Genomic DNA, 23617 nt, shown 5'->3' with positions numbered 1-23617 from the left:
GCTTAACTTCTCTCTCCTTCCCTTTCTATCTTTCTTTCCCTTCATCTTTCCCTTCCCCACTCTCTCCCTCTTTCTCTATTCTTCTCCTTCTCCCTCTCTCTCTTCTCTCTAAATCTCCTCCTCTCTCCCCCCTCTTTCATTAAAGCTGTACAAACTTCACAAGTATTTAATTGAATAACAGTTTTTTTTCTTTGCTGTTTACTTTTTTATGCTTCTCTTGAATATCTTAATTGAAAACTGAATTTTCTGTTCAGCTCTGGTCTTTTCATCAAGAATGCTTGAAAGTCCTCTATTTTATTGAATATCTATTTTTCCCCTTAAAGATTATGCTCAATTATCAATAGTTGATTCTTAGTTGTAATCCAAGCATTTTTGCCTTCTGCAATATGATATTCCAAGCCCTCTGATCACTTTAATGTAGAAGCTGATAAATCCTGTGTAATCGTGATTGTGGCTCCTTCATATTTGAATTGTTTCTTTCTAGTTGTTTGTAGTATTTTCTCCTTCAGCTGATAATTCTGGAATTTGACTACAATATTTCTTGACGTTTTCCTTTGTGGTCTCTTTTAGGAGGTGATTGGTGAATTCATTCAAATTTTCAAAAATTTTACTGTTTGGATCTAGTATATCACTAGTTTCCCTCAGTAATTTCTTGGAGATACTCCCCAGCTCTTTTTGATCATAATCCAATAATTCTTAAATTATTTCTCCTGGATGGTCACTTGTTTTTCCAATGAGATATTTTACTTCTGTTTTATTTCTATGTTCATTCTTTTTTTTTTTCATTCTTTGTTTGATTCTTGATGTCTCAAAATCATTAGCTTTCACTTGCCCAATTCTAATTTTTAAGGAATTATTTTCTTCAGTTAATTTTTGTGTCTCTATTTCCATTTTAAAGTTTTTTCTTCACTCAATTTTTGCGTAATTTTCCTTTTTCTTTTTGCTTCCTTTACCAAGCTGATGACTATTTTTCATAATTCTCTTGCATCACTCTCGTTTCTTTTCTAAATTTTTCTTCTACCTCTCTTGATTTTTCAATTCCTTTTTGAGCTCTTCCAAGAGGACTTTTTGACTTAGACCAAATTTTATTCCTCTCTGAGGCTTCACTTAGAGGTGTTTTGATCTTTCCTATATATTAGTTTTCTAGGATTAGAGTTGTCTTTTGAGAATTTTTCAGTCACTTTTTTTTTAACTTTTAAAGTTGAGTTAGACTCCTGGGGTACAGGAGGCCCTCACCTAATCTGCTGGAGGCCAGAGGCCTCATCACTGCTTTTCTGCACCAAGGAGTGTTCCAGGATTGTATCCAACCTCTGCTTTCCAAGGGACCCAGATCCCACTGACCAAAACACACACCAACAGGAAAGAAATAACAAGGAGCCCAGTATAGGTGGACCTGCATCTGTGACTCTGTGTGTGTGTGTGTGTGCAGGTGTGAACATGTGTTTGTGTGTGTGAGCGTGTATGCCAGCATCTGTAACTGTCTACATCTTTGACCATATATATGTGTATCTGCATCTGTGAGTATGCAAATATGAACAAGTGTGCCTGCATCTGTGACCATGAATGTGTCAGTGTGACCGTGTGCCTGCATTTGTGACTGACCATGTTAGTGTGCAAGTAGGACCATGTGTGTCAGCATCTGTGACCATATATATGTCTGTCTGCAAATGGGTCACTTCGTGAGGGTGTGCATGTGTGAGCCACAATGACCATATCTTGTGTCTTGCTATCTGCGTGTGAGTGTCTCACCCATGGGCATTTTGAACGCCCACGCCCACCCCCGGCAGTCCCTGAGTTTCCTCAACTGCCTCCGTGTAACTGTGAGACTGTGGGAGTGCGCCCTGGGGGACTGTGTGCTCCCGAGAGAGTTGTCCTGTGTGTGTTTGCAACAGAGATGGGGGTGGGTGCGAGGGAGGGTCCGGCTCCGGGTGGGCGGGGCCCCGGAGGCGGTGCTTAGGGGCGCCCAGCCCCGCGCAGCTCCTCCCTGCGCATTGCAGAAAGCCTCTGTCTCCTCCCCTCTCAGTCTTCTCCAGGCGCTCCTCCTGGTGCCTCTGGACTTCTCCCTGCGCCCCGGACCTTAGGACCGCCCGCCGCGCTGGTAGGTCCCGGGCGCCCGCTCCGCGCCCTGTCACGGGAAAGACCCCTTGCCTTTGCCCCCTCGCTTCCGAGCCTGAAACTGCGAGTGCAGGAGGGACAGAGGGACGGAGGGAGGGAGGGAAGGAAGGGATGGACAGAGGGAAGAAGGGAAGGAGGAAGGAAAGGAGGCGAGAGCGCAGCGGCCCCGCCCGCTCGGGGGCTCCTGGCTGCTTCTGCCAGGAAGGAGAGGAGAGGAACCCCCCACCCCCACCCCCCGGGCCGTGGCCCAGGTGGTGAACTAACTTCTCTGATATCCTGGAGACGCTCAGCTGGAGGGCAAGAGGGGGATTTGTTTGGGGAGGAAGGGATCGGACGGAGGGTGGGGGTGGGGGGGGTAGGGGTTAGGGGAACTCAGTTCAACCTTGAGCGGGGAGGAGCCGCGGTAGGTAAGGGGGGCGATCCTCCAGTGTATAGAGTCCTCTCGGCCCTTGCCTTTCCTCGTTTGGGGCAGGGGGGCGTGCGTATGAATTTTGTATTTCCTTTGTGAATGTGTCATATCTGTGTGAGTACATCTGTATATTTGTAATCTGTGTGTGCATCTGTATATGTGTCTGCGTGCATCTGTATATCTCCCTGTGTTTAATCCATATGTGTGTGCATCTGTGCATTTCTCTATGTATTCTCTCTGTGTATGCATCTGTATATGTGTAATCTTCATGTGCATCTGTGCATCTCCCTGTTTGTAATCCATGTGTGTGTATCTGTATCTGGGTAATCTGTATGTGTACATCTGTGTACACACAAAGGGAGATGAATAGATGCACACACAGGTTATACATATAGAGATGCACACACAGATTACCTAGAGAGACACACAGATGCACACAGAGATGCACAGATATATGCACACACACACACACACACACACACACACAGATTATGTAATCCACTTGAAACTGGATCGCATGCTCCTTACCTAGAGTGATCATATTCTCACTGGTTCCCCACATGAAAGAAACACATTTGGGAACCAGATATCTGGGTTCTGCTGCCTATTCCATCTGGCACCTTAAGTTCACCATGAGCTCAAGGATGGAAATTACTTTGTCTATGTCACCTAGATGACTATTTGGAAGTAGGATTTGGTTCTAGGACATCCTGTTTGGCCCTAGATAACACATACTAAGTATCAGGACTGGGATCCTCTAGGTCCAATTTGGCTCTCCTCTCACCCACCTATCCTCACCCCATCCCCAACCCATTCTTTCCCCTCTCTCTTTCCTTTGTTCCCTCCTGAATCCTTGTTTTAGTGTGAACAGTCTGTCTCATGAGACCAGTGTCCTTCCTCCAAATCACTTAGTATATGATTTTAAGATATTTCCTTCACACAGGAAGGAGCTTCTTGAGAGCAAGAACCATTTTGACCATGTCTTCTTTTACAGTATTTGGTCTATACCTACTATCTACCAAAGTGCTTTCCAATTTTCTCAGCAGTTTTTGTCAAATTGTGAGCTCTTCTCCCCAAAACTTGGATCTTTGAGTTAGAGAACACTAGATTACAGTAGCCATTTGCTACTGCCTGTTGTGTAGATCCAATCTATTCCACTGCTCCTCCACTTTCTTTCTTAGCCAGGACCAAGATTATTTTCATGATCATTGCTTTGTAGTATCAGTTTGAAATGTGGTACTGCTAGGCTGTCTTCCTTTACATTTGTTTTCATTGATTCCATTGCTATTCCTGGCCTTTTGTTCTTCCAGACCTTTTTTTTTTTTTTTTTAACTCTGTGAAGTAATTCTTTGGTCATGTGATTGGTGTGGCATTGAATCAATTGATTTCAATGCAATTGTCATTTTTATTATCTTGGCTTGACCTAGCCATGAGCAATTAATATTTCTCCAGTTTAGCTTTGTCTTAATTTGTGTGGAAAGTGTTTTGAAATTATGTTCACAACATTCCCAGATGTGAGAGAGACTCCTATGTGTTTTCTATTGCCTGCAGTTATTTTAAAAACAATTTCTCTTTCTCTTGATGGGTTTTATTGGTGGCATATATAATTGTCCGTAACTGTTGTAGGTTTATTTTATGTCTTGCAACTATGCTAAAATTGTTCATTGTTTCAACTAGATTTTTAAAAATTGCTTTTTTAAAAATTGATTCTCTAGGGCAAAACTTAAACTGTGGATTGTGACTTCATATATGGTCATATAGCTGAATGTGGGAGTTGAGAAATTATGATTTATTTTCAGTAAATGTTTCATTTATATACCTATTTTATATGCCTATATACTTGGGATCAGGTAAAATTTCTTTTTAAAAATTTTTGATAATAGCTTTTGATTTTCAAAATCATGGGCAGAGCCAAGATGGGGAAGAGGACACATATTTCCGACCTTCTCCTACAACCCTCAGACTAATTAGCAAACCCAGCCTCTGAATTAGCTCTGGACCAGCAGAATCCACAAATATTGGGAGTGTAACAAATTACCAACATAAGATAATTTCGAAGATCACTGGAAAAGGTCTGTTTCAATTGGAAATGGGAGGAAGGCAGCCAAGCATAAGCAGGCTGAGCACAGATGCCAGCAAAAGAGTCCCAGGGTGCTGCAGACTCTGCATGGTAGAGAATCTGCGAGGAGGAGTCTACAGGAATCTACAGCAGTGTTGGCCACTCTGCCCTGATTGCAAGCCAGTAGATCAGCAGAGAAGTTATAAAACATCCAACACAAACATAAAAGATCAATAGTGAACCCCAAAACGCCAAAATCTCATGGGGCCTAGCACCAAGAGGGAGTCAGCACTGACCCAGCACAGCCTGGGCTGCTTAGCAACTTGTAGAGGAAGCTTGGAAAACCTCCTCTGTCCTAAAAACAGATCTTAACTTAAAAAAAAAAGAGTAAAAAAGTAAAGAGAACTCTGACAATAGACAGCTTTTATAGTGAAAGAGAAGAACAGATATCAAACCCTGAGGAGACTAAAGGCAGATTGTCTCTAGACGAAGCCCCAAAATGTGATATAACCTAGTCCCTGTCACACAAAACTCTCCTAGAAGAAATTAAAAATAATCCTAAAAGAGACCTAGAAGAAATGGGGAAAGGGAAATGAAAACTTTGCAAGAGGTTTTAGATAAGGCATATAAACTCATTAAAAGATAGATTTGATAAAATGGAAAAAAAAAAAGCAACTCCCAGAAAAACAGAATTTGTGAAATAGAAAAAGAAAATAACTCCTTAAAAAACAGAAATTGTGAAATGGAAAAAAATTCCATAGAACAAAACAACTCATTTAACAATTCAATTGGATAAATACAAAAAGAAGTAAAAAAAAAAATAAATGAAGAAAATAATTCACTAAAATTCAGAATTGAACAAATGGAAATGAATGACTCAATGAGACAACAAAAATTTTCAAAATCATGCAAAGATATTTTTCAATATTCCTTGTAAAACTTCATGTTCCAAATTCTTCTCCCTCCCTTTCTCCCACTCCTCTCCCCTAGAGAGCAAATAATGCAATATAAGCTAAATATGTGCAATTCTTCTAAACATATTTCCACATTTGTCATGCTGCACAAGAAAATCAGATCAAAAAGGAAGTAAAAATGAGAAAGGAAAAAAAAAAGCAAGCTAACAAAAAAGATGAAAGTACTATGTTGTGATACACCTTCAGTCCCCATAGTCTCCTTTATTGGATGCAGATGGCTCCCTCTATTACAAGTCTGTTGGAATTAGCATGAATCACTGACCATTGTTGAAAAGAGCCACGTCCATCAGAATTGATCTTCATATAGTATTGTTGTTAAAGCATATAATGTTCTCCTGGTCCTGCTCATTTCACTCAGCATCAGTTCATGTAAGTCACTCCAGGTCTTTCTGAAATCATCCTGTTGGTCATTTCTTACAGAACAATAATGTTCTATAACATTCATACGCCACAATTTATTCAGCCATTCTCCAATTGATGGGCATCCATTCAGTTTCCAGTCTCTTGCCACTGCAAAAAGGGCTGCCACAAACATTTTTGCACATGTGGATCCCTTTCCCTCCTTTAAGATTTTTTCGGGATATAAGCCCATTAGTAACACTGCTGGGTCAAAGGGATGCACAGTTTGATAACTTTTTGCGCATAGTTTCAAATTGCTCCAGAAGGGTTGGAACCCTTCAAAATTCCACCAACAATGTATTAGTATCCCAGTTTTCCCACATGCCCTCCAACATTCATCATTGTCTTTTCCTGTCATCTTAGCCACTCTGACAGGTGTATAGTGGTCAAGTAAAATTTCTTGGCCAAAAAGAGATCATGAATGGAAGTTTAAGAAACCTCTCTTTGGGTCACTAAGTATACTATTATATCATTTGCTGATAGTTTTGTTTCTTAATTGCTTTTTTTGCTCTTTCAATTTATTTTTCTTGTCTTCTTCCTAAAGCTAGCATTTATCTAGTTCATTTTTGAATAACATTAGTCATAATAGACATCCTTGCTTCACCCTGGATCTTATTGGGAAGTCTTCTAGTCCACCCTCATAGAGAGTTTGGTCTTGGTTTTAGATGGATTGCTTACCATTTGAAGAAAGACTCCATTTATACTTATGCTTTCTAACTTTTTTGTTTGTTTGTTTTTGCTGAAGCAATTGGGGTTAAATGACTTGCTCAGGGTCACACAGCTAGGAAGTGTTAAGTGTCTGAAGCAGATTTGAACCCAGGTCCTCCTGATTTCAGAACTGGTGCTCTATCCACTGCACGACCCAGCTGCCCCTTCTAACATTTTTAATAGGAATGGTGATTTTATTTTGTCAGAAATTTTTTCTGCTTCTGTTGAGGTAATGATATGGCTTTTGTTGGTTTTGTTAATGAAATGCTCAGTTATGCTGATAACATTGTTAAAATGGAATCAGATTTGCTGTATTTTGGGATAAGTCTCACCTGATTATAGTGTATGATTAATGTGATATATATCTGTAATTTCCTTGTTGAAACTTTATTTAATTATTTTCGCATCAATAGTCATTAAATTGGTCTCTAGTTTTGTTTCTTTGTTTTTGCTCTCCCCAATTTAGTTACTAAAACCATATTTGAATCATTAAAAGAATTTGGTAGGGCTGTTTCTCTATCCTTTTTTTTCAGTTTATATAGTGTTGGAAGTAATTGTTCCTTAAATGTTTCATAGAATTCACTTGTAAATAGACCTGCAGGGTTTGGTTTTGTTTTTGTTTTTTTTTTTGAAGAGACCTCATGGATACTCAATTTCTTTTTCCTTTTTATCCCCAAATAAGGGTATTTAAATTTTCTATTTCTTGTTCTGTTCATCTGGTCAATTTTAATTTTTGTCAATTTTTATCAGTTTCACTAAGATTGTCAGTTTTATAAACAGTAATTGGGCAGAATATCCCTAATATTGCTTTAATTCCATCTTTACTGATGATGCATTCACTCTTCTCATTTTTGAAACTCTTTGTTTCCTTTTGTTCTTGCCTTTTTAGTTTTTTTTAATTTCTTTCCTTTTTTATTAAAAAAAACAAATTAAGCAGGAGTTTATCTATTTTATTTTTTAAATAAAATAAATTCCTAGTTTTATTTTTATTTTATTTTTTTATCTTCAATTTCATCACTTCTTTGGTTTTCATGATTTCTATATGATTTCTATATTGGTGTTTAATTGTGGATTTATAATTTGTCCTCTCACAAATTATGTTTTTTTGGTTACATACCCAATTCATTGATCTGTTCTTTCTCTCTTTTATTGATGGAAGATATATATTACCCCCCACATACTGCTTTGCCTTCATCCTATAAATTTTGCTATGTTATCTCATTGTTGTCATTCTCTTTAAGTGAATTGTTAGCTTTACTATGATCCACTCATTCTTAAGGATTAGATTATTTAATTTTTCTTTAATGTTTAATTTATGCGTCCTCGGACCTTTACTGAACATATTTTTATTGCATTATGGTCTGAAAGGGATATATTTAATATTTTTGCTTGTTTGCATTTGTGAGTTTTAAGGCCTTACTACATGGTTTCTCCAGAGATCTATAATATCTGAAAAAAAAATTGTTCATCGCCTTAGGTTCTTTCTTATTTTGTGGTTAGAGTTATGTAGGACCATGCTGGGGAAAGTTGAGCTCTCTAGCTAGTAGAGTTTTACTGTGTATTTTCTTGTGTAAATTATTTAACTTTTCCTTTAAGAATTTGGATGTCATTTAAATTTTGAGTCACTATAAATACTTTTAAGGATTTTTTGTGTTCTTTCCTCCTCCATTTTAAATCTCCCTTATTTAGATATTAGGTGAAAATTGTATTATGGGAAAAAAATCTGTAGGTTCTTTTTTTTTTATTATTTGCAAAACAGATCACATAATAAAATATTGATTTTCCTTTATATGTTGATGACATTTTTTTTTCATACACAGATCTGGTCCTGGGTATTTTTTCTCCTTTGGGATTTAATTTGTGGCTTGTTCTTATTTTTCTGAGATTGGATTGTTAAATTTTTCTCTAGTGCCCTATTAATACAGATATTTTACATTTTCATAAATATTCATTCATCTCATTTAAATTTTTTGATTTTCTTAGTTAATAGCTGGGCAATGTTTCCAATATTTTCCCTTGGTTTATTTTGTTTGCATTTTTCTTTCTTCTCCCATTGTTTATGTTAAAAACTTAAATTATTTCATAGTTTATATATTTTTAATTTTGTTAGGTTTTTTGAATTTGATTTGCTTTCTCTTTTATTAATATTTGGGTTTTAGAACTTATATTTTAATGTTTAATTTTGTAGGGTTTTTTAATGTGTTGATTCTCAATATTTTCTTAATCATCAAATTTATTCATCTCATTCATTTTTACAATAAAAATTTTTAATGATTTTTTTAAAAAAGCAGAATTAGGATGTTATGCAGTGTGGTACATATATATTCAGTATTGACATTGAAAGATTCTCTTGTCTATGGTAACTTTTAGCAAGTAATTTCCCTGCTTATCTCTATTAATTGGTCTATTTTTGCTTTTGCTTTCTCTGAATTATACTTGCTACCTCTGCATTTTTTTTAAACTTCAATTGAATCATAATAGATTCTGAACCAGCCCCTTATTTTAAATCTGTGTGTCTTTCTGTTTCAGGTGTTTCTTGTAAACAACATTTTGTTAGATTCTTGTTTCTAATTCATTCTGCTATCTGCTTCTGTTTTACAGGTGAGTTGATCCAATTCATATTCATATTTATGATTTCCAATTCCACATTTCCCTCAATTTTTTCTCCTATTTATCCCTTTCTGTCTTTTATTACGATGTCCCTCACCAAAAGTTTGTTTTGCTTCTGACTATGCCTCTCTTTTAGACTGTGTGTAATCATAGATTCTTCCTTCTTTGAACCAGTTCAAATAAGAATAAGATTCAGGCATGGCCTGCCACCCTATTACCCCCTCCTTTATAAAAACTCTTCCTTACATGCTTCTTTTATGTGAAATATTTCTCATCATTTTTCCATTGTCTCCCCCCTTTCTTACTCATCTAGTTTTCTTTTTTTGGACCATCCCAATATAATTGCCTCATTCTCACGCCTCTTTCTACTTGAAGGTCACATTTTTAATGCATTTCTGTTCTTTTCTTTAGGAGTGCCTCTATTTCACTCAGTGTCCATTTTTTTTCCTCTGAAGAATTCTACTCAGTTTTGTTGGGTAAGTTATTTTTTGTTGTAACCCAAGCTCCTTTGCTTTCTGGAACATCATATTCCAGATTCACCACACTCTTAACATTGTAGCTGCTGATTTTTTTTTAATCTGAGTTTAGCTGCATGATATTGAATGATTTCTTTATGGCCAATTGAAGTTATTTTCTCTTTGGATGGGGAGCTTTAGAATTTAGGTATGATATTCCTGAAAGTAAAACATTTCCACAAAAGTTATTTTGAAAAAGAAAATGTAGCTCTCCCCTCCCCCCCAAAAAAAAAGTTTCAAGTTTTAAAAAGGTATTCTTCAGTCTGTATTCAGATACAATCAGTTCTTTCCCTGGATATGGATAGCATTTTTCATCCTAAGTCCTTCAGAGTAGTCTTGGATCATTATATTGCTGAGAATAGCCCACAACTTTGCTATTACCATGGACACAGTACACTTCACTGTGCTTAAGCTCATGGAGGACTTTCTTGCTCATAATTTCATATAGAACAATAATATTCCACTATAATCACATACCACAATGTATTTAGCCATTCTCCAACTGATGAGCATCCCCTCGATTTCCAATTCTTTGCCCTGAGGTGGAAAAAAGAGCACTAGTATCAAAAGAGGTTAAGAAAGGCTTTCCATAGAAGATGGACTTTAACTGTTTTTTGTGGTGAAAAAAAGAGCCAAGTGTAAAGCCATAATACTTGCCCAACTTTTGGGGAAATGCATGCACAGTTAAAAACAGGTATATGTTTTCCTATTCCCATTTAAATATTCCCCAGAAGTTTTTTATATCTAAATTTTAAAATATTTCAATCATTTCCTTAGTTTTTCTTTCTTGTTCATTTTTTGGTCAGATTTGTCTAGCCTTGAGAAAGATGGATGAGATCTTACACTATTAAAGTTTTCTTGTCTAATTCATTTCAGAATTTAGTTGCTATTTCTTTGGGGTGCATATATGTTCCATGTTGGTATTAATTTTTTTATTTGCTAATTCTCCCAATTTAATTCTTGACTTTGGATTTTATATGAGTGTTGGGCTTTGCACATTTTTAAGGTTATGTTGGATTTGACCCCCACCCTCATCCTCTTATAGCCTTCTGCTGCTTTCACAGCTCAGACTAGAGTCAGCAAGCTTGGCTTGTCCCTGGCTGGAAGTTTCAGTAGACTACTGCTGGATTCTATCCCTGTTAACTCTGAATTCAGTGACTGAACTGCTGGCTCCCTTTTGGTCTGTGACTCCTGCCCCGATAATTCTCTGAAAACTTATGTACTGAGACAGAGACTAGAATTGAGTCACTGCTCTGCTCCTTCAATCACAGCCTGCCTACTGCTTTTTCAGAAGTGGTTTTATTCAGTACACAGAGCCCAAAGTCACAAATGTTTCTTGTCGTCCTTAGTCTGTGATCCAGAGCCAAATAGTGAGTAACAGAGCTTCCAGATGGCACTGATTCCTCCTTAACTCAGCGTGTTCAGGGATCCCCTGGGATCTCTTACTGTCCTGGTGCTTTGTGCCTTGTTACCCTGCCACAGACTACCCATTCCTGCATACTGGGATGTTTCATGCCTTAGGTCTTCCTGTCCAGATCCTAACCCTAGCTAGTGTCTGCACACTTCTCTGTTTGTCTTCCTAAGCAGCTATGGGCTAGAAAAATGACACTGATTTTTTCTTGGCTTTTGACATGAAATTTGATCTGGCACATTTTCTAGATTGTTGTGGATTAGATGGGCTGAGAGAGTTAGGCAAAGGTCCTTTCTTTCACTTCACTATCTTGACTCTATTATCACTTAGTTTGACTTTTGCTTTTACCCTGTCTCCTCATGTACTTTTAGAAATAAATCTCTTCATGTTCTTTCAGTTATTATTTTGTTGTTGTTAACCATATGGTTGTCTTTTTTGTTAAATCCTCCCCTTTTCCCCACTGATATTTCATTATCTACTCCTTTCTTGGTTCCTTGTATTTCTGTTGTCTGTGGTGTTTAACAAATTCTGATTTTCTTTATAGAAAGGCTTTGAATGTCCTTTATTGAGTTTCTATTTTTTTTTCATTAACTCTGTGCAAGGGACATCACATTGAGCTGCATATGGAGTTACTTTCTCTTAGAAATGCATTATTACATTATTAGAGCCAGCAAGCTTTTAATACTACTAACGTATTGTTTTGTTCACTGCATTCTCAATGTGAGTTCTTCAAGTTCCTAACTTAGACTTGGGTTTGTTGGCTTGTCCCTGGTTGGAAGTTTCAGCAGACTACTGCTGGATTCTGTCCCTGTTAACTCCCTGGTAGACGATTGTGGTTTCTGGTGGGTGTAAAATATTTTCATGCCATTCAAATTTCCCTTCCTTTATATATTGGAGGTCTTTTCCATGATCACTTGCAGAATTCCTTGTTTGTTATTAAACTGTTCCATTTAATCACTGTGTCTTAGAATTTGTGGTTTACTTTTTTTTTTGGAGGTGATTTGTGGATTCTTTTAATTGACACTTTTTTTGCTTAGAATTTCTGGACATGTTTCATGTCTTATTTCTTGTGTTTCAGGTTTTCTGATGTGTTCTTCTGGGACAGTTTATGCTGTAAAGTTGTCCTTTCATGTTGTGTTTTCACAATCAGCATGTTTTGCTTGTATGGAGAGATTGTGTTTTTATTTAGCATTATTGCTGTTTGCTTCCCTTTTCCAGATTGTCCTTCACTTCATTGCATTTGCATTCCCAATCACTTGTTTTCTATTCTGGTTCTTTGATGACACTTGCCTCCATGGAGTAAGTTTTTCTATTTTGCTGATTATTTCTGGCTTATGGCATCTGAGTCACATCTCTCTCTCTGCTAATCAACAAGGTATATATGTACCTTCTTTCACCCAAGCATGTTATGCACTTATGTCAACTTTCCATTGCTGAAATTATGTGAGCTAGTTTTATCATCATTATTTCTTGCTCCTCACCTTTGCTACCATCTTCTGCCTCATATATAGAAGACAGCATGGTACCAAAAAATTCTGTCTCTGAGAAATTCTGCAAGAACTTGCTTGTCTCTTTTAATTTTCAGCCTTGAGAAATCCCAAAATCTTGCCTAATTAATGTCTTCTCAAAGCATTCTCTGTTCCAACTCAGTAGAAAATCATAGCTTTCTTTTCTACACAGGGGAAGGCGACCAGAATAACTTTGCATGTTCCAAATCAAGGAGCAGGAGGACCCTTCCATTACATGTCATCCTGTCTTTCTAAGTCAGTAATCCAGAGAATTTGAGATGAAACACCAAGTGTAAAATATCAACTGAGGCATATATTTCTGAACATTATAGAAATATAGAAAATATAGAAATATAGATTTGTGGGAGTAGGCAAATTTGGGATGAGAGATTGATATTTCTTTTTTTGATCTTATTTTAAAAGATTTGTTGAGGTTAGTGGCAGTGGAGGAAGACACGGTGAGTTCTTATAAGTGAATAAATGTAGGAATCATTTTTTTAGATTCCATTTAAAAATAGCAAAAAACAAAATACAAAATGGAAAACACAATTTACTTTGTTACTTTATAAGATCCATTTGAAAGAAATGTGGAATATATGTTTTATATACACATACATATAATTTCCTAGGAAGCAGGGCACAAAGAAGCCCAGAGAGAGATTTAGTTTGGATATAATGTATGTGTGCATACAGACACCCATATAGAAGTATAGATGAGTGTCACACACACATACACACATACACACACAGACACACACAGAGACACAGACACACACACATGCTTATTACCAAATAAGCTAGCTGGTCTGAAACCTCTTCTATAAATAGAAACTGGACACTTACTGGTGCAACAGGTTTCAGATTCTGGTCACTGGAGTGTGAAGGACCTGGATGAGAGTCAGCAGGCCGGCCCAGTGCTGCATCACTGGGCCTCCTCATTAACAGTGGTGTGCCTGCAAGGCAAAAATAAGAGGTAAAAGGTCAAAAGAACCTCAGGGAAAGAGCATATGGCACAGTGTAATTTAATTCAAAGGACTCACCACATTCTTTTGTGTAAAAGTGTCCAAATTCTAAAGGTGTTAATAAATTATTCAATTTGATGACATTGAGTTATTTATTATATAGTGACACATTATAGGACTAGAAGAGTGCAATAATCTTTTCCAATCAATTCCAAATTGTCCAAAGCAATACTCATGACAAAACTGTTGGGTGACACCACACAATATGCAACTGAGTTTATGTAGACAGTGTAGGAATAAATGGAGTTTTCCTTAAAATGAAAAGTAGCATCTATCTAAAACCATCGGCAAGCATTGTATGTAAGGGGGATAAACTGGAAGCATTTCCAGTTAGATCAGGGGTAAAACAAGATTGGCTACTATCACTATTATTATTCAGTATTGTATTATAAATGTTTTCTTTAACAATAAGAAAAGAAAAAATACTTAAAAGAATTAGAGTATGTAATGAGGAAAGAAAAGTATCACTCTTTACAGATGATATGATGATATATTTAGAGAATCCTAGAAAACCAATTGAAAAAAAAATGCTTGAAACAATTAACCATGTTAGCAAAGTTATAGGATATAAAACACACACACATAAATCATTGGCATTTGCATATGTTACCCTCTAAGCCCAGCAGCAAGAGATAGAAAGAGAAATCTCATTTAAAATAACTGTAGATAATATAAAATATTTGGGAGTCTACTTTGTAAGATAAAGACAGGAACTTTATGACCACAATTAAAAAACACTCATTACAAAAATAAAATTAAATCTAATTAATTGAAAAATATCAAGTGCTCATGGGTAGGCTGAGAACAAAATAATAAAAGTGACAATTCTACTTAAATTAATTTACTTATTCAGTGCCACACCAATCAAATTGCCAAGAAATTATTTTATAGAGCTAGAAAAAAAACAACAAAATTAATCTGGAAGAACAAAAAGTCAAGAATTTCAAGGGAATCAATGAAGAAACTGACTTATGAAATAAATTATAAATATTAAAAGGGATGAGTAGGAAGTTGTCAAGTGATCTAGTTGACATTGACAGTATAATCAGCAGTTTATGTAGAGACAGAAACAAAGGAAGATGTTATTGCAAGTTACCACCATATTGTACTTTAAGAATGCATATTTTATACATATAGAAATATTATTTTGACTGGGTTCATGGTGTTGATGCCTTTTTAAATAAGCAAAGGGGATTGTTTTGATTTTTGCTTGTCTTTTTAATTGAGCTTGACAAAACTGAAAAAAATACATTTAAAAATTGCATGGAGAAGTAGGCAGAAGATTAGAAGACAGAAGTGGAGGAGAAGAAAGAGAAGGAGCAGCTGTTGGAGAAGGCTGCTGGGAATATAGGTCATCATTTTGCATGAGGCAAGAAGGGCACTTGTAGCTTGAAATGAAATAATCATAGGCAGTTAGAACCTTAGGTGAATAGCTGATGTTTGGAAGGAATGATCTACTTGCATTGAATTTATTCTTTGCCTCCAACTATCTTTTGGATGCTCTTGTGAACGTGTGTTATTATTGCATTTCCTCTCCCCCATCATCCACCCAACTCCCTTCTTCATTGCTATCTGCTCAACTTGCCTGTCTGCACTGGGAATTCTCCCTCTCTGTAAACACTCTATTTGATTATTGTCTTTTGCTCAGGAGTATTGTTTCCAGTTGAAGATCAGTTGAATTTTGTACCATTCTTCATAAGGAAGGCTGAAATTCCAGAGTAACCTCTACACCTCCCCTCCACCAGTATCCCCCACTACCACTTCTGCTCCTGTCCTCAGGCTAACCCATTTAGGCTTCATCCAGGTGTTGACAAAACCCAGGAGAGGAGTCTAAAAAGAGAAAGCTTCTCTCTTTCCTCCATGGGAATGAAAGTGATAAGAAGGCAGCATCAAGGGAACCCATGGGCAAGTGGGGAACCATGTTGAACCCAGCTCTTCCAAGCTTCAAGGGCAGCTCATTATGCATTGTTCAACAACTAGGTCATGCCCAGTATGAAGGATGTTGTTCAGTCATTTTTCTTGTGTCTAATTTTGCGTGAAGCCATTTAGAGTTTTCCAGGCAAGGATATTGGAGTGGCTTATCATTCCCTTCTGCAGCTCATGAGGAAACTGAGGCAAACAGGGTTGAGTGATTTGCCCATGGTCACACAGCATGTATGAATCTGAGGCTAGATTTGAACTAATGTCTTCCCGACTTCAGGCCTGGCACTCTATCCACTGCAGTGCCACTTGGCTGCCCAATATGGAGCATACACAATAATTATCATTGTCACAGGATCAACAGTATCATTGACATGCACATCTGTATCACTCTGACATCTCCATCTTTGTCACATCTTCATCATTATCACCCTGTCTCATATGCCCAATGAGGAACTTTTATATTAATACCAAATGAAATAATGATATTAATGAATCAAACTTTATCACCACTATTTCATTTCTCCACTTTATATTTCCAGCACTAATACTGTTACTTCTCTACCAAAGTCAATTTCAGATCTCTGCAAACTCCACTGATAAATCTTTACCTAGGACTTGCTCAAGCCCATCATTGCTGTAACTTCACTGCAATTATTGTCACAATATTAACAATGTCACTGTCATATGCAAATCACTATGACCAGCCCTTTTAAATTACTATGATCATCTTCATGGATTGTTCTTCAGAACTTACTATCTCTCTATCATCATTGTCATATTTCACCATCAGCACTCTCTTGTCACCACCCCCTATTCATAGTCTCATCATCATAACTTTCAAATCTTTGACTTCCTAATAATCTCTCTCTCTTACACACACCTGAACCATTGTCTAATGTTGATATTTCTACCATCCCAACATTTCTCATAACTCTCCTCTTCTCTCTCCTCAGACAGTCACCGGCTTGTTTCAGCCATGTTTTCTTCTTACTTGGACTACTGCAATAGCCTTTTCCTGATCTTCCTGCATCAAATTTTCTCCTATACCAATCCATCTTCCACTCAACTGCCAAAATGTTTTCACAGACTATAGCTCTGACCATATCAATCCTCTACCCAACCAATTCTGGTGTCTCCTCATTATCACCAGGATTAAATATAAAATGCACTATTTGCCATTTAGAATTCTTCAGAAGTTGCTGCATTCCATGCTTTCCAGTCATTTCAAACTTTTCCCTTCTCTGAAAATTGCTTTTCCTCATGTATGACATCACTCCAGTTTTTTTATGCTGGATATTCCCTCTGAAATTCCTGAAATGGTCTCTCTTCTCTCCTCTGCTGTTTAGCTTCCATTACTTGCTTCAGGATTGAGCTGAAAACCATCCTCTGCAAGAGTCCTTTTCTGGTCCACCTGAACTCCCTGTCCACTTGAGGCATCTCTTCTAAGTCTGCCTTCTTTCTATTCTGTATGTATTGAATATGTCAAGAAAATTTTTGACAACTTTCTAACTGACATGCATTTTTCAAAAAATACTTCATAATATTTTATTTTTTTCCAATTACATGTAAAGATAGTTTTTGCTATTCAGTTATGTAAAATTTTGAGTTTCCAATTTTTCTTCCTTCCTCCTTTCCTTCCAACCTCTCTAAGACCGTGAACAACTTGATACAAGCAATACATGTACAATCATATTAAATATATTTCCATATTAGTCATGTTGTGAAAGAAAAATCAAAACAAAAGAGAAAAATCCACTAGAAAGAAAAAACAAATTAAGAAAATGAAAATGATATGCTTCAATCTGCATTCAGACCCTGCCATTTACTTAAGAAGAGCAGGTCATGTTTCATGCCCTTAGGGTCTGCAGAATCAAGCTTGAGATCTCCAATCTAGTTATGGTGTTAACAGGCTAATTTCCTGTTTTACTTGATATAAGTCTTCTGACAATGGTTCTTTGAATGTCTACATTTTTATTTTTCCTTATTATTCTTGGAAGTCCTATTGTAGTCATCCTGCTTATGTAGCCAACACTATAGAATGTAGCTTATCGATAATGCTTGGGACTGACTGAATGGCAAATGTTTTTTGTGGATCATTCTCTGAATGTACTAAAATGAATTTCTCTTATATTTCCATTGTTGATGAGTCATTGGCAGTAGCACCTAAACTCTGTCTTCCTGGACAGTTTTGTCATTATTGCTTAGATATCTATTTATATGTTGCTTCTGCCACTGTAAATCATACGGGAGATTGTAATCATTCTGTGTATAGGGAAAGTCTTGTGTTTCTTCTTTCAGATGAGAGAATTATTGCAAAATGTGAGGGGTCAGCAATGATCATTGAAGCTATTGCTATGTTTAATACTTAGTTTAATACTTAGTCTCCTCTGGGAAGTTTAATACTTAGATGTGAATTTGAGAAGGGAAACCATTGTGAAAGTGATATTTCTCTCATTCATACATCATTGCAGTGGAAATGGGAGACTCATGCTAAAGCTTCTCCAGAATTTATCAGTTTGCCAAATTTGATTTTGGAGGCTAATTAGAATTGGATCCCAGAATAGTTTGTTCTGCATCTTGCACCATGGTGGGGGAAATACCACTGGCAGAGAGGAGCTACTTTTAATTTCTAGATGCCTACTCACCTGTCCTTGTGGGACCCTGGTAGGATTTCTTTGCACAGATTCTCTTCCATTCCTGGAATGCATTCCATCTTTACCTTTATTGATCATTAATTCCTAGTTCTGTCAGATGACACCTCCTCCATGAGACTTTTCCTTGATTCCCTGGGCACTAGAGAAAGGTTTTTAACTTAAATTTTAACTTGGATCTTCTATTTTGTACCTCATCAGCCTTAGGTAAGAAGAGGAGCAAGAACTTCCTTCCTCTGCTCACTTGTCATCCATCTCTTGCTGTGGAAAGCTGCTTGAGACTGATGGTTCTGCTTCAGTGCAAGACAACTTACACCTCCTACTAACAGACTTACTCCTGCTGGTAAAAGAGCCTCTGTGGGGAGTCCCTGATTCATGTGAAGAGGAGGCCTTTCCTTTGACCTCAGGCCTTCCATCTCCTCCTGCATCTATCCCTTGAGGGTAGACCCAAGTCAATAGGGAGCGGGACCTCCAACTCCTGCTCTACCACCTTGTGACATATCCAGTTTTTTCACAGAAGCAAAGTAGTGAAATGGGGCCTCCCATCTGACCATCTGACTGCGTGCCTTCTATTTGCTGCTGTACTTGTCTTTTGCCTGATCTTCAGCCTCCTCTGGGAAGAGGAGTAGTGCCTTCAATAATGAACATTCCCCCTCCTGGTCATACTTTACAAATTCCAGTGATTCTGAATCCCTGTAGGCCATCACCCAAGCCACATACTCCATCCCCCACTACCAGGTTCCTTGTTTCCATCCCTCTCAACCCTCCCACCCCAAAGTCACCACCAAATACTACCCCTTCTACTTCATCATCCAGAATGCCTGTTCCATAGACAGCAAACTTCCCTTCATCCACAGTCTCTAGCCATCTTCTCGCCATCACTGAAACCTGGCTGCCCCATGATGGCACAACTTCCTTGGCCAGTCTTACAAGTATTGGCTGTACTTTCACTCATTCCCCTTGACTTACTGGTCGAGGCAAAGGAGTTGGAGTACCCCATTGCTGTTTCCGGGTTCTCCCTTCCTCCATTACTCAGAAACCTCTCCTTTGAGGGTCATGCACTTCATCCCTTCCACCCAAACACAATCCTGGTAGCGTTGTCTATATACCTCCAGGTAACTCCACTTCTTTCTTCAATGAATTCAGTTACGTCTTGCAATTTGTCTCACTTCCCCAACTCCTGTTTTCATGTTAGTGGACTTCAGTGTACCTCCTAATTTTTGCTCAAAACACCCTAACCATTCACTTCCTCCACTGACTCATTCCCCTCACTCCTGAATCACTTAGCCACCCAAAAAGATGGCCATACCTTTATCACCCACAGATATTTAGTAATTCTAATATCCTCTAATTTGACATAATCCATTCTTTTTTTTTCTCTTCTCTTTCCTTTTCAAAACCTTCTTTTCATTCACATCAATCTCTTAGCCTCTCACTTCTTTTTAAAGCTATCTTCACTACACTAATCTGATATCTTGGTTAACCAATACAACTTTACACTGTCCTTTGGAATCAGTCCCCACACCATCATTTCACTGATTGTCTGATTCCTGCTTAGCTACTTTTGGATTACTCCCACCATTTGCCACATTCTAATTTTACACACACTCACACAGGTGAACAAAGGTAGAGATAAACACAACAGCCCTGAGTCTACTACAAACTTGTTACCCAGTTTCTTTATATAACATCTAGTGTACAGAATCAGAATAGACAGAGGGGGACTGTTGGGAGCACTATCTTGTGGTTGACTCAGACATTATACTCTTCCTGTTCTATCACATGGACAGAACATAACTTTGGCTCATTTAAAATCTAGATTTGCTGGATTGTAACTAGCACCTAACGCCGATTTAACCAATGTAAAGGTTGGCAGAGTGGTGCAGAAAGGAATGATGGATTGAAGTAAGTGATGAATTCCTTCTGTATCATTATAAATTCAGACTAAATTATCCCCATTAAAAGTGCCCATTACATTCTTAAACCCTATAAAAGGTCATCTGACATTGGATTTAGACTCAATCACAGTGGAGATAGTATTGAGTGGATTTCAGCCAAAAATATAGCCGTTGCCCATCTACAAGAACAAATAATTGGAGGAAATAAATATGAGGGACATAAATGTTCTTTTTAATAATGTTTCTTAAATTGGTATTAAAATTAGAAAACAAGTTTGACTTATGCTAACACTTCACTAGTGTGAAATTGAGTATGCAGTTAAATGCTAGTCCAGGGATGAGGGCGTATCAAAATTGTTAACCCTGGAGTATTCAAAAATCATAGTAGGTGAGGCTTACAGTGGTGCTGTAATCATAGCCAGTAGTCAAGCTAGGATTCCAATCTGGTGCTTTTGATTCCAATTCCAGTGATCTTACCATTCTTCATCTTCCTCCATCTGTGGCAATTCATTCTGAACCAATCCATTTCTGTCTGTCTGTCTCAGGCTCTTCCCCCTTTCTCTTTCCCTCCCTCCCTCCCTCTCCCTCTCCTTTCAGTCACTGCCAAACTTTTCCAATGTATGATCTGTATCCACTGTCTCAAATTCCCTTTTTCCCCACCCATTCCTTAGATCACTCAGTGGGTCTTCAGGCTCATAGTCAAAGATTTAGATCTGGAATGGACCTTGGAACTCATCTGGTCCAATCCCCTCATTTGACAGAGACCAAGGGAGATGAAGTGACTTGTATGAGATAATGCAGCTTGTAAGTGCCTGAAGCAGGATTTGACATCAGGTCTTCCTGCCTCAAAGATCAGGGGTGTAGCCATGAAATCATACTGTCTCCTATCCCCTCATCTTACTTGGTTTCTCTCATCTCTAAGTTCTAAGATAAGAAGTGTAATGGATCAATTTATTTTTGAAATTGTAAAAGAAAAATTATTTTCCCCAAATACAGTGTTCTTGTGATAAGCATTGAATAGATAATTGTTGAGCTGACTTGTTTTTGTTTTTGTTTTTTGTTTTGTTGCTTTCTGCCTGATATGTGATAGTCTATGCTGAATGAGTGAATCTCCTTATCGTTTCTCTGTCCTTTGTTGAAATGAGAGTTTTAAAAGGATTTCTGTGACAGTTTACTCTATGACAAATATTAAAATGTTAAATAAGAGTTGTCATTTCTGCACCAAAGATAATGGAAAGGTTCTGTAGGTATTGTGTCATATAAACAAGTGTTTATGCTATGCTGAACCCATGTATGAGAAGTCATAGAGATGTTGGAATACACTAGGGAGGTTGGAGGGCGTGTTCCTTTTGAGAGTTAGAAATGATAATTAAAACAATATGAATATGGTATGGATGATGCCTTTTGACTTGCATGTAAATTGGATTTAAGGGAGAAAGCTGCTTGAAGCCTTCAGTCACACTTCTTCCAGAATCATTGAAGTTCAATGGCAGGACAAAAATGAAGATGACTGGCTAACACTCTGGATGCAGTGGATGACCCTGACCAAGCTCTACAGTGCTCCCCAGGGCTTGCTTCTGTTGCCTTTGGGCCCGTTGACACAAAATGTTCACATGTTCTTATTACATCAGGGATGTTTTCATGTGCTTGGGGTAGACATCCCTCTGACTCACAGATGAGTTTGTGGTCCATCAGTTACCCTCAACCTGGGGTTAGCCCATCTGTTGAGGTGGCTCTGTTGGGGTGTGGCCACTGGCCATGCCACAGCTGCTTTTTGAAGCTACCAATGAGAGCTGGGTGCTCCAGTGTATACTAAAGATGGATGAGCAGCCCTAAGAAGAGTTTAGCAAGACCTCCTTGCCATAGAGGTACAAGTTTTTCCTGAACAACATATACACCCTAATGAATAGAAGAGAACATTAAACAGTAAAAATTTAATTATCCATGATTTATTTAACAATTAGCAATGTTATAACATGTTCCTTTGGATATCATATGATATTCAGTAATATCAACCCCCAGTGTTCTCAACCAGAGCCTGAAGGAAATGTATCATCTCACTCAGCCTCACACATCTGAGTGTGATCTGGTCACATAGACAATCAAGTCAATAAACATTTATTAAGCACTTACTCTGTTCAAGGCTATGTACTAAGCATAAGAAAACAAAGATATCCTCTATCATTGAAGAGCTTACAAGCTAAGCTTGGACACAACAAGCAATTATGCACAAAAAGGTTTATACAGGATCAGTTGAGCATGTAAGAAACAAAAGATCTTGCGAAGAACTCCACTGACTCACTGATGAATGCAGGAAAAATTTATTTTACATTCTTGCAAGGATGGCTGCTTACATCAGTAGACACCCCTTTGAAGCTCCAAAGGCAGCATTTTATTCCCTATCCTGAAGCATAAATCCCTCCCCTTATTCCCCATTAATCGAATGTTACAGAAGTTATAGGACATGAATTTCCAGCCCTCATTACATAGTCCCTGCTCCAAGGAGCTTCCATTCTAGAAGGGGGAAGTAACAAAGGAGGGCTGAGGGCAAAGAAGATTCTTTTCAAATCTCAGGCCATCACCTCCAGTTTCAAAAGTCAGTCCCTACCCCCAAGGAGCTTACAGCCTTTCGGGGGAGATAACCGTCACTCTTGATGATTCTCTGATGTCCTTGTGGATTTCAATTTTCTAATTTAATCTCCATAACTGTGGAAGCCAAATAAGTGCTCATCCATTTCTTAAAGATGCACAAATTGTACCAAACCAAAAATGCCTACATTCTGAGAGGCATCATTCTCTCTGTATATATGAATCTAAGTCAAATAATCCTTGAGGCAAATAGGAACTGAGCCTGAGGCAGAACAGCCTCCCTGCTCCCTGACCCTGGGAGGGGAGGGGTCTCATACTCCTTAGCAGTAGGATACAAAATGCTTAGCATGGACATACTCCATGTTAAGACCCACACTTCACTTAGAGAAGAAGCCAATCAAAAAAAAAATGACAAGGTTTTTTCTTTTTTTGGTTTTATGTTGTTTTGAACTCTATAGCATATTAATTCAATGGATCCAAAACTGGACTTCTTATGAGAGTCTCTCCTGCAATACACCCTTCTTCTGAACTTTCCCATTACTGTCAAGGACATTCCTTCACACACAAAATGATATAAAAAAAGATATTCCCACTTACATGCTTTTGCATAGGAATGCATTACAGCCTCACTTCTGCCTCTGAGAAGTCCTAGTTTCCTCACTGCCCTCCCCTCATTGAGATTTTTCTTTTCCACCCTACCATTCCCTTGCATTTTTATAATTTGTATAGATGTATACTGACCCTGCTGCATCCACCAATAAGATATAATTTCTTTGAGGACAGGGCATATTTCATTTTTTTTGTCTTTGTAGCCCCAGGCCTCATG

The 23617-nt window shown here is 37.8% G+C and overlaps 1 long non-coding RNA gene across 6 annotated transcripts in view; it reads left to right on the top strand.

Moving 5' to 3' along the window:
* LOC127542993 (uncharacterized) overlaps positions 1 to 23617 on the top strand; it is a 121652-nt gene that overhangs the window by 74176 nt on the left and 23859 nt on the right. For 4 of the 6 annotated variants that reach the window (XR_007949038.1, XR_007949034.1, XR_007949037.1 and 1 more), the window contains 2 exons: positions 9194 to 9265; positions 9686 to 9750. This is a non-coding gene — a long non-coding RNA (uncharacterized LOC127542993). Of the gene's footprint in view, positions 1 to 2015; positions 2099 to 9193; positions 9266 to 9685; positions 9751 to 16999; positions 17120 to 23617 lie in introns of those variants that run through there. The other 2 variants (XR_007949035.1, XR_007949036.1) reach the window with 2 other exon arrangements.

The sequence above is a fragment of the Antechinus flavipes genome, chromosome X (assembly GCF_016432865.1).
Source record: "Antechinus flavipes isolate AdamAnt ecotype Samford, QLD, Australia chromosome X, AdamAnt_v2, whole genome shotgun sequence".
Lineage (NCBI taxonomy): Eukaryota > Metazoa > Chordata > Mammalia > Dasyuromorphia > Dasyuridae > Antechinus > Antechinus flavipes.
Note: the sequence above shows the minus strand (reverse complement) of the source record. Positions and strands in the feature narration are given on the sequence as shown.